The following is an 8,004-nucleotide window of genomic DNA, read 5'->3' as shown; positions in this document are numbered from 1 at the left end:
ACTCTTTTCTATGTAAAGGTAGATATGTGTTAAAAATACGCTCTTAGAGCAGTGCCTGGGTAGTTCGGTCCGTTAAACCTCTGACTTTTGATTTTGGCTCAGGTCATGATCGCATGGTTGTGAGATCGAGCCCTGTGTCCAGAGCCTCCTTGGGACTCCCCACCCACCCCCCTCTACCTCTGCCCCTTCCCCACTCATGCTCTCTTTCTATCTCTCAAAAAAAAAATACATTTTTAAAAAAATGGGTCCATGCCACTCATAAGGTTTTGTGGTACACATTTCATCACTTTATGTTGTTAATGTCTTTTCCTTCTCAGTAAGTACACTTCTAAGACACTGCTTTAAATCTGTGTATAATATTCATTTATTGTCTCTGTTACTTTATTTACTCAATCTCTTAATGTGGGATAATTAGGGCATTATTTCCAATTTCTTTTTACGTTTCTCCTTATACTTAAATCTTCATCGTTTTGGATGATAATTTCCTAGATACACAAGTTCTGAGTCGATATATAAGAACACTTTTTTAAGGTTTTTGACACACAGTACCAAAGAGTTTTCCAGAAATTTTTATTCATGTTTAACGTCCCACAACAAGGTGAGAAAGTGACGACTTCCCTATGCACTTCCTGCCAATAGGAATAATCATTGTGTTTCTAGTTTTGATCAATTTGATACGTTTCAGTTTACATTTCTGTCATTACTGGGGAGACGGAAATTTTTGATGCTAGTAGTTCTTTTCTTATGTCAGCTTCTGAAGACGACAAACTTATCAAAACTAGATGTGAGTAGACTTCAAACCTGAAAATGCTATAAAACGTAATAGGCAAAATTTAATCCACTAGTACATTTCGATGTCGTTTGATAATACCTCTGTCTGCCTCTCTTTCCCCTTGAATGCTTCTGTGTTTGAGCTGTTCTGAAACAGCCACAGCAACTTTGTAGAGAAAGGAGGAGAGGAAGTCAAGGGTTGTGACATATCAGAGACCCGGACTAAGTTCAATTCCAGTTAAATAGGGTGAAGTGGGGTGAGTGGGGGCCTTATTTCATTCATGATAGCTCACTGGCTCCCTCCTTTAATGCATTTAATGGTCCTGTGAATTTAATGACCATTGCAATTAAAGTCACCCTGCTTAAGCATTGTGAATTACATTATGCTTGTTAGTGGCTGCCTTTGATAAAACATAATAGCAAAGTCATCTCTTTTACATCATAAGTCATTTTAAATATTGCTTTTCTGTATCTGTCCTTGCCCAATTGATTTATTACCTGGTACTCCTAAGAAGTGCAATAAAAAGAAAGTTAGGTCTTGAGTAATTCTTCCGGTGTCTGGATAAACAGGCAGCCAAGGGGCACCATGGCCTTCTGATTGGTTAGCCTAAAAATGAAGATGGAAATGAGGGTGGCAATCGGGAATTAAATTAGACGAGTTATACAAAAGGAAAATATTAGTTTTTTGTGGCCTCTTTGCTCTTCTCCCCTTAGGATGGAAACTCAACAAAGGTCACGTCTCTACCAGGAAGACTTGAGATACAAACGTATTCAGATAAGCCAGGGAAGTGGATCAGAGAGTCAGGAATGGGGACAGGGGACAGAAATAGTGCTAGAAATACGGCATGCCTGCTTTTGTCTACTTAACTTTATGAATGAAAATTTCGACAGAGATATTTGTAACCAAAACGGAACAAGAATCTGTTGAAGTCAATGTTGATTACTGAAGCAAAAACAAACAAACAAACAAAAACAAAACAAAACAAACCACCTCAAAAAGCCCTCATGTTGCTGTGTTATTAAGTACCTCAACCCTAAATCATGCGAACTGTTGTTGTCATTTTCTTCTTCATTTTGCTCCAGGAAACCAGGTCTCAGCCTTTTGGTCATTCAGTCCAAATAGCTTCCTGGAGACAAGCCCACTGATGCCTAATGTTCATGTGAATCCATAACCCTTTCATCCAAAATCTTTGTCCTTACTCATAACATTCACACTGGATGCATTTGGAGAAGGTAAGGTAGCAGTTGTGTTAAATATAACAAAGCTCAATGATTCAGTGCGTGATTTCACTCTGATTAGTCCCAAATGACAACGCAGAATTACCAGTGATAAAATGTCTTTTGGGGTACACCATCAGGATCTCGGAGAACAAGGGAGGATTCTCACCTGGTACATTATTTTGGTGCTTCCTTAGCTCCAACCGGCTGTTCTGTGATGTCTCCATAAATAATAGAACCAAGGGTTCTCCATTCCGCACACCCAGCCAAAGTTCTTGAGTTGACAAATATAAAAAAGAGTTCACAAATCTCCGTGCAATACTGTCTGCTAACAAAATTACTTGTTGAGAGACAGAGTGGTTTTGTAGAAAATACACTACACCTGAAACAGGGAGACCTGGGTTTGAGACCCATGTCTGGACCCACCCTGCTCTCTTTCTTTAGATGAATTATTTTAACTTCAAGAGACTTCAATTTCCTCATCTATAAAAAGAAGGGTTGGACTATACTATCTCTAATTCCCTCTTGCTCCTAAGGACCGTGATTCCACTTTGCTGTCCTGATCACTTCCACTGGATTTTCTGATATAAATTCAGTGGTTTGGGGGCACCTAGGTGGTTCAGTCAGTTAAGCGTCTGACTCTTGACTCTGGCTCAGGTCATGATCTCCCGGTTCGTGGGTTCAAGCCCCACATCAGGCTCTGCACTGGCAGTGCGGAGCCTGCTTGGGATTCTCTCTCTCTCTCTCTCTCTCCCTCTCTCTCTGCCCCTTTCCTGCCCGCACTCTCTCATTCTCTCTCTCTCTCTCTCTCTCTCTCTCTCTCTCTCTCAAAAAAAAATAAGTAAATAAACTTCAGAAAAATTTTAAAAAATAATAAATTCAGTAACCTTTTTTTCCTCTCAAGATATTTTTTCCATGAAGATATTCATATTCATTTGGAAGGCAGTGGTCCCCTTATGACCTGGAAGAAAAGAAAAGAATGACATAAAAGCTTTAGAAGAAATACAAGTAATAATAATAAATGGATACAGACACATGTAATAGTGTATATGCACACACACACACACACGCACACACACACACGCACACCTTCAGTTTTGAGTTGCTAATTCACCGCAGGCAAAAAACATTGCTAATATAGTTACACAATGGGCTTGAATCTCCTCTCTCATTTTTAATAAGTGCTCGATTTATCCTTCAATTTTAGTCCGCGTCCTTACATTGCTGTGTTTACTGAAGACTGTTTCCATCCTAAATTGCTGCAGTAGACATCTTCTTAGATCTGTGAGTTGCCTAAATTCTATTGTTTCTTGGGAAATAATAAGAGCCACCAGCACAAAAGGGCATACTTGCATACCACTTTAAGGTTTGTATTATTTAGAGTTAACGTCATACCCACCAGGATTGTATTAGTGGCACCGCACATCCATTCAGAAGATGACATCTATCATTTCACCAAAACAACCTTCCAGAAATAAATGACTAACATTAAATAAGTATCATGTGTTAAAACAAGATTGATCCAGGGTGCCCAGAGGGGTCTGTCAGTTGAGCGTCTGACTCAGCTCAGGTCATGATCCTGGGTCGTGGGATCGAGCCCTGAGTGGCTCCACACTGAGCAAGGAATCTGCTTGGGATTCTCTCTCTCCCTCTGCCCCTCCCCAATTCGCCCTCCCTCTCTCTGTCTCTGTCTCTCTGTCTCTCTCCCTCTTTCAAAACAAAACAAACCACGGTTGATCCAAAACACCCTCTAAAAAAGTTGGTCAGACAGTTGAAGTAATAAAATGTAGAGTAAATACTATGAAATGGGCACTCTAAAACCCATTAATGAAAATAGATGTGATTGTTTCAGTCTTTCTGGAAAATAATTTGGGAAAATGCACCCAGAGGCTTAAAAAAAGTTTGTGCCTTAGTGATTTTAGTTCTATTCATGTATCCTAAGGAAAAATGTGAAGCACAAAGATCTTTTTAAATATATTCATGTACGAGGGGCGCCTGGGTGGCTCAGTCAGTTGAGTGTCCGACTTCCGCTCAGGTCATGATCTCGCGGTCCGTGAGTTCAAGCCCCCTGCCAGGCTCTGTGCTGACAGCTCAGAGCCTAGAGCCTGTTTCAGATTCTGTGTCTCCCTCTCTCTCTGCCCCTCCCCCACTCATGCTCTGCCTGTCTCTCTCTCTCTGCCAAAAATAAACATTAAAAAAACTAAAAAATACATATATTCATGTACGAATCATTTATGATAAATGAAAGTTGGATCTAACCTAAATGAGCAATAGAAGGTAATGGTTTAGTAAATTATGGCCTATCCATATGATGGAACATTATGTAGTCACCAAAAATATACTTTGTTAGAATTTTTTAATGGCACAGAAAATGCCTCTGATATTCTATTAAGTGAAAAATGTCATAAAATTATATGTTAGAATTTAATCTCAAAACTTTCATACCCAGTAAAAATAGAACACAGTATCTCAATATTGTATTATTATTATTATTATTATTATTATACTCTTCTTAAGTTTTTTGTAGTCTCCAAATTTGCCAAGTTGGGCGTCTGCTTCTTTTAAAGTCAACAAAATACCCAGAGACATTAAAGATGATTTGTATTGAGAGGTCTGGAGTAGCCAGAATGCTCAGGGGAATGAACTATTTTGGTGGATTTAATGTTGTGACAAACTACAAATTAATTAAGAACCCCTTTCTGAATCTCTTTGGTGAGAAGCCCATCATTAGCCACCAATTGTTTTCTGAATCCGTACCAAATCCTTGATTCAGGGCCCTGAAGGCTACCATGTGGCCCAGACCAGGCACCTTGCAGAGATTCCAAATCACTACCGTTTGGTATTCACCAAGAAAGACTTCACAAAAAGTCTTCACTGACGACACAAGGGAGTCCTGCGGACCGGACAGGATTATAGCAGAACCTCCCCACCCCACCTCCAGGCTGAAGAACTGGATGGACCAAAGCACAGAGGTGGAGGGAAAGTCAGGGCACGTCTGGGATCAAGAAGTCAAGAAGAGATCTTCCTAGGAAGAGCCAGGGTCTTTGAGGGAGTGCCGGGGCATGGTTTCTCAAGGTCATCAGTTCCCTTTCTAAAACAGTAACTAATGGTCATAACTGAGTCTTTGCTTAATTACTGTAGATATCGTGGTTCCTGGACCATCCATGGGAACATTAAAAGCCACAACATACTTCATAAAAGCCCATGTCAAAGCCGCAAGATACTGTTCTAAATAACAACTGTAATCCCCTACCTTCATATAGCACCTTTCTGTTTACAAAGCTTATCACCATTTCACCGATAAGGAAACACAGTCACAGACATCTGATGAATCATCCCCATTACGCCGCGCACGCAAGTGACAGTTGGGTTCAAATCTTGGAACTCCTTAGCATTTCTTTCTGCCCCCAAGCTGCCTCTGACCCAGGGACTCACCCCCTCGAAGCCCACTTCTCCTCTACCTCTTCCCCAATCTCATTTTAATCATTGTCATTGTCGGCTTTCTTCTTGGATTATGAAGTACAGGGGGTTCTGTTTAGACTGGGTCTGGATTCTTCAAAGCAGTTCTCCACTTTCAAAGTGCTTTCACACCTCATTTATCCTCACAACTTCTCAGGTAATTCCGACAAATTGAAAACTTTACTTTCGTCTGAATACACAGAGGACAGAATGGGACGCGGAGGGGGTGGGAGCAGGGAGGGGGGCGCTGGGGGGGGGCAGGAAGGGGCGGCTAATTTACACACGCTCGGATTCCCTCTGTGCTGCACACACTGAGGCAGAAAGGGCCCTAGGTCCTTGGACCCTAGGACCCTAGGACCATGCACTTTGGTCCTTCTCAGGTTGACAGGCTCCTCCTGGAAATGTCAAAGGTATAAAATCCCCCTTTACAAATTCCATTTTTGTTGTGCCACTTTTCTACCAAAGCCTCTTTCAACAGTCGGTTCCATAAGAAAAACCGTTCTGTCATATGGTTTCAAGTAATCTTTACACTTCTAACATCGAATATGGCTGCCAAGTATTATTGCAAGAACTAAATAGATGACATCTGGAAAGAAGAATGTAAAAACCCACTGTTTCATGACCCCCACCTGTGTCTTTCCAGGCAGCGTGAAAAGGAGAGGGAAAGCAAGCAGCCAAAAAGGGATTCTCAGCAACATCCTCCGGAGGAAAACAGGGAGGAGGGACACATGGTAAAAATCGGAGCTATCATCTGTCTGTGTTGTCCTGATTTACCAAACGCATTTCAAACACTGAGGGTGAAGCAGAAGGTTGCATATTCAGCCAGTCAGTTCAGGAGATTTTCCCAGCCAGTCGTCTCTCCCAAATTCAGAACCTATTGCTTAAGACATCAGACTGGTGGCGGAACCGAGCCCGGATTTAATGAACAGGTAAATCAATGATACTGACTGAGCATCTCCGATGGCCCTGTCCCGTAGAAAATATGGGACAGTGTAACTTTGGGCAAAACATTTTATGCTTCTTAACTCCGGGCTACCCTGTCTGGGAAATGAGGAAACTAACGACACCGGCTCTTCTAAACTGACAGAATTATTGTGAGGCGCAAATAAGGTAATAGATGCGTAAGCTCTAAAGTGCCAGAGAGGGCGCCTGGGTGGCGCAGTCGGTTAAGCGTCCGACTTCAGCCAGGTTACGATCTCGCGGTCTGTGAGTTCGAGCCCCGCGTCAGGCTCTGGGCTGATGGCTCAGAGCCTGGAGCCTGTTTCCGATTCTGTGTCTCCTTCTCTCTCTGCCCCTCCCCCGTTCATGCTCTGTCTCTCTCTGTCCCAAAAATAAATAAACGTTGAAAAAAAAAAAATTAAAAAAAAAAAAATAAATAAAAAAATAAATAAAGTGCCAGAGAAATGCAAAGTAACATGATTATATATACAATGAACCAGTAGGTCTGCCCCTTGCTCGCACGGAGCTTGCAACCAATCTGGAGGAACAAAGCATCAACATATCCAATGTAAGTACCAGCATAAGGATTACATTAGAGAAGAGACAACGTGACAAGCGGTTTGGCAAGATAATATGCAATTATTTGCAAGTGAGAGGTACAGACAATGAGATTTATGAATTTTAAATAGGTGACGATCTCAGCGAGCTGGAGCGATGGGGACAGGCTTTGTGGCAGAAACAACTCGCGATCTGGCCTTGGAGGGTGAGTAGTAGGTCGGGCAAGAAAAACACGTTATCGTCCCTACAGCCAACCTGAGCTCCTTGCCCAGACCCAGGTAGAGACATGCGGAGATAGAATTCACAAACCACGTCAGCCCGTGGTCTACTGTCTGAGGCCAACTGGGTAAGACTCCACCATCATCAAGAGGCAGAGTGAGCTTCAGAAGAAGTCCCTGAACATTACCATAGAAGTTTAACTTGGAATTGTTTGGCTGCCCCATAACCAAAAACCACCCAGACCCTCATACTCTTCTTCGCCACACCCTTCTCATTCAGATTTGTCTTGCCTGTTAAAACTGCAGGGTGTCTCGCAGGAAGACAATATAGTCAGTCACCCAGCAGTTGTGTTTCCGACGTGCATGGTTGGCTGTGGTTGGCCAAGAAATTCCAAGTAGGAAACACAGACGCAAAGATAGCAAACACAAGATGGGCCTCATTTCAAAACCATTCACTTAGCAATGACCGTGTTAGAAGTCTTTTTATCTATGAGGATGCATGAGGTCACAGGCCAAAAGGGAGTGGGGGTGGGGGGGAGGCTGTGAAGTGTATCTGAGTTGCTTGGAGCAAGGTGCTAATGCGACCAAGTGCAAAGGTTTCACCTCCCACCCATTCAGTTCACCGACCAAAAAGCAGCAGTCACACTTTGCCGGACGTAGGATGCAGTAGAATTTCATCCAGCCATCCCACTGGTGCAAAGTGTGGGTTGTGACATAGTTCAGAACAAGGTGCAAATGGCTCCATCCAACACATTTGCCATGCCTCGACACCTGGACAGCAAGTCAATGCCCAAGGCGCGATCCGGTCCCTACTTCCTTCTTCCCAAAGGCTTTCGCCACT

General features: G+C 42.5%; 1 long non-coding RNA gene across 2 annotated transcripts in view; it reads right to left on the bottom strand.

Annotated features, from left to right (window-relative positions):
* Positions 1-205: 205 nt before the first annotated feature.
* Positions 206-8,004, bottom strand: part of LOC115525863 — a 33,536-nt gene continuing 25,737 nt past the window's right edge. Inside the window, exons 2-5 of one of the 2 annotated variants that reach the window (XR_004344205.1) lie at positions 2,877-2,950; positions 2,159-2,263; positions 1,270-1,378; positions 206-810 (exon numbers count right to left, since the gene is read on the bottom strand). This is a non-coding gene — a long non-coding RNA (uncharacterized LOC115525863). Of the gene's footprint in view, positions 1,379-2,158; positions 2,264-2,876; positions 2,951-8,004 lie in introns of both variants that reach the window. The other variant, XR_004344204.1, reaches the window with a different exon arrangement.

Source organism: Lynx canadensis, chromosome D1 (assembly GCF_007474595.2).
Source record: "Lynx canadensis isolate LIC74 chromosome D1, mLynCan4.pri.v2, whole genome shotgun sequence".
Taxonomy (NCBI): Eukaryota; Metazoa; Chordata; class Mammalia; order Carnivora; family Felidae; genus Lynx; species Lynx canadensis.
This window is presented reverse-complemented; position numbering and strand designations above follow the sequence as displayed.